This window comes from Medicago sativa, chromosome 8 (genome assembly GCF_051527215.1).
Source record: "Medicago sativa cultivar Bolivia chromosome 8, Bolivia_mono, whole genome shotgun sequence".
Classification (NCBI taxonomy): domain Eukaryota; kingdom Viridiplantae; phylum Streptophyta; class Magnoliopsida; order Fabales; family Fabaceae; genus Medicago; species Medicago sativa.
This window is the reverse complement of record NC_140756.1, coordinates 62,342,246-62,345,863: the sequence shown is the minus strand read 5'-3', so window position 1 is coordinate 62,345,863 and position 3,618 is coordinate 62,342,246.

The following is a 3,618-nucleotide window of genomic DNA, read 5'->3' as shown; positions in this document are numbered from 1 at the left end:
AATGGTGCTTTAAGATAGTTTTTATTTTAGGTTTCTATACACCTTCAGCAGCTATGGTTACATGAATAGTTAGGGTTACATGAATAGTTGGTTGTTTGATTGAGAATTGGATTGTTTCAATATTGTTGGTTGTTTAAATGTATATAACTGCGTGGATTTGTTGCGTTTTTATGACTTCTGTTTTAGAGTAGTTCAAATATTTTATTTGTTTTGGGGATCGATTGTGTTTCAATATAGTCCATGTGGTAAAAAAAAATCATATAAATTTTTTCAAAAAAAGGAAGACAAGATCCAAAATGAACCTACGTAAAAATATAATCTTATGATTTTTAGTGAAGATTCATTTGGTTCTTGATAATTTCTGAATTGATCAATTTAGTCATTGATAAAAATAAAATCTAAACTAGTCTTTGACATTTTTATTTGAAGGATAAGTTAGTTCCTCTATAAAATTGAATCGTGAACTAATTTGTGATATAAAAATTATTGGAGCATACATAGAATAAGGAATAACTTGCGTCCCAAGCAAGTGACTAGTTACACTATAGTGTAGTATTACTACTGTAGCTTATCATGTTCCTTCATCTTTGTATATAAACCTATTGTACATTCATTTACAAGTAATGAATAATCACTTTTCATTCATATTTTCTCTTTCTTAATATGGTATCAGTTTCTTCTCCAACGGAGGAGTTTGTTACGATCCATAACCGTTTTTTCTCATCACTTTCCGTTGCACCTTTTTCACCATTTCTTCACGAATCTTCATGATTCCGTGCTTGATTCTTCTTGTTTGTGCTTGAATTCTTCACATTCAAGCTTTGTTTCTTTGATTCGTTTGGTTTTTCGAAGTTGCGTGCTTCGTCTTCTTCTGTTTTCAGAGTTTTCTTCACGCTCTGTTTTTCTTGCTTTTCCTCCATTGATTCATCTTGATTATGGCTCCTCGTAATCAAGGTCCCGATCAAGAATCTCCTTTCTACGTTCATCCGAGTGAAGGTCCTTCCTCTCTAACCGTTTTGACAAAGCTTGATGGTTCTAATTATTTGGCTTGGAATCGTTCCATGAAGCGCTCTTTGGGCACGAAGAACAAACTTGGTTTCATTGATGGTTTTATTGAGCATCCTGACATTAATGATCTCAATCGAAGTGCATGGGAACGTTGTAATCATCTTGTACAATCTTGGATCATCAATTTAGTTTCTGATTCAATTGCTCAAACCATAGTTTTCTATGATACTGCTTATGAGGTATGGAATGATCTTCATGAACGTTTTTCCAAAGTTGATCGCATACGTATTGCAAATTTGCGTTCTTCTATCAATAGTTTGAAGCAAGGTTCTAGGTCTGTTCTTGAGTACTTCACTGAGATGAAGGCGTTATGGGAGGAACTTGCTTCAAACAGACCTATTCCTTCTTGCATGTGTGTGCATGATTGTCGTTGTGATGCTACTAGAGTTGCTAAACTCTATAGAAATGAAGACCTTATCATGCAGTTTCTAACTGGTTTGAATGAAAATTTTGGAGTTGTCAAAACTCATATTCTTCTTCTTGATCCTCTTCCTTCTCTTAACAAGGTATATTCCCTTGTAGTGCAAGAAGAAAGCAATAATTCTTTACCCTCTTCATTGTATGTTTCTGATGACAGCACCATTCAGTTGAATGCTTCTGATGCTAAGAAATCACAAGGGCGTGGTAAAGGTTCTTTCGTCAATTCTCAGAAACCAACAAGATATTGCACTTTCTGCCACAAAACCAATCACACAATTGACTTTTAATATCAAAAACATGGTCATCCCAGTTTTCCCAAGTAGCAATCTAAAGTTAATGCTGCTTCTAATGATGGTCCTGATGAGAGTAGCACAATGGATCATGGTTTGGAGGTTTCCACTGGTTTCACTGGTTCTGGTAATGGTTTGTCTCCAGAGCAATATACTCAACTTGTATCCTTGCTGCAACAAGCAAATTTGGTTCCTTCAGCATCTCTTCCTTCTTCTTCCAATGCTGCCTCCAACCATATTCAAGCCACTCCTCTTATTTCCACCAGCTTTTCTGCTTCTCCCTTAGTGAATGCAGGTATATCTTCTCTTCCCAATTATTGGCTCTTAGATTCAGGAGCAAATGAGCATTTATGCTGCAATCTTTCTTATTTTACTTCCTTCCATAGAATCAAACCTGTTTGTGTGACTCTTCCCAATAAAACTACTATCCTTGTTCATTATGCTGGCAATGTTTCTTTTACTTGTCAACTTTATCTCACCAATGTGTTATATTCACCTTTATGTCAACTAAACCTTATATCTGTTGCTAAGCTTTGTGAGTCCCTTTCTTGTGTTTTGCATTTTTCTCATGATAAGTGTCTGATACAGGACCAAACTTCTATGAACATGATTGGTTTGGCTAGACAAGTTCATGGCCTTTACAGATACAATCCTGCTCCTGATGCATGTTTCAACAATTTTATGCCTTCTAGAATTAAAACTTGTATTTCTTCTTTTTCAGTTGATTGTCATTCAAGCAATTGTATTCCTGCTTCTGTCTTATGGCATTTTAAACTTGGTCATCTCTCTCATCAAAGAATGACCAAGATGTCTGATTTGTATCCCTCTATTGTTCATAATAATAAAGATATATGTGATATTTGTCACTTTTCAAAGCAAAAGCATTTACCTTTTTCCTCTAGTTTATCTCATGCTTCTACAAATTTTGAATTGTTACATTTTGATATATGGGGTCCAATTTCTATCTCATCTGTACATGGTCACAAATACTTTCTTACCATAGTTGATGATCATAGCAGATTCCTTTGGACCATTCTTTTAAAATCAAAGTCAGAAGTTTCTCACCATGTGAAACATTTCATTACCATGATTCAAACCCAGTTTCACATAACCCCTAAATGTGTCAGATCAGATAATGGACCTGAGTTTATTCTTCCTGATTTCTATGCTTCTCATGGCATTCTTCATCAAAGGTCATGTGTTGAGACTCCTCAACAGAATGGTCATGTTGAAAGGAAACATCAACACATCCTTAACATTAGTAGAGCTCTATTATTTCAATCTAAACTTCCACCTTCTTTTTGGTCCTATGCTGTTTTGCATGCTGTTTTTCTCATAAATAGAGTCCCTACTCCAGTTTTAAACAATCTGTCTCCTTATCAAGTCATGTTTAATAAACTCCCTGATATACAACTTTTCAAAGTATTTGGTTGTCTTTGTTTTGCCTCTACTTTGTAATCTCATAGGTCCAAACTTCAGCCTCGTGCTAGAAAGTCTTTGTTTTTAGGTTACAAGTCTGGATATAAGGGTTATCATCTCCTTGATCTTCATACAAGAGAAATTTTTGTTTCCAGACATGTAACCTTCCATGAAACCATCCTTCCTTATAAATTTACGCCTTCTTCCACTACTCCCAGCTGGGAATATTTTTCTTCTTCCACCACAGACCCTTTGACTCCCATTCCTGATACCTCTTCTGTCCCTCCTGTTTCTTCTTTCATTGATGACCATATTCCTCCTTCATCTTCTTCTGCCTCTCCTTTACCTAGAAATTCTACTAGAAATAAATTTGCACCCTTATATTTACAAGATTATGTTTGCAATCATTTTCAATCTACCA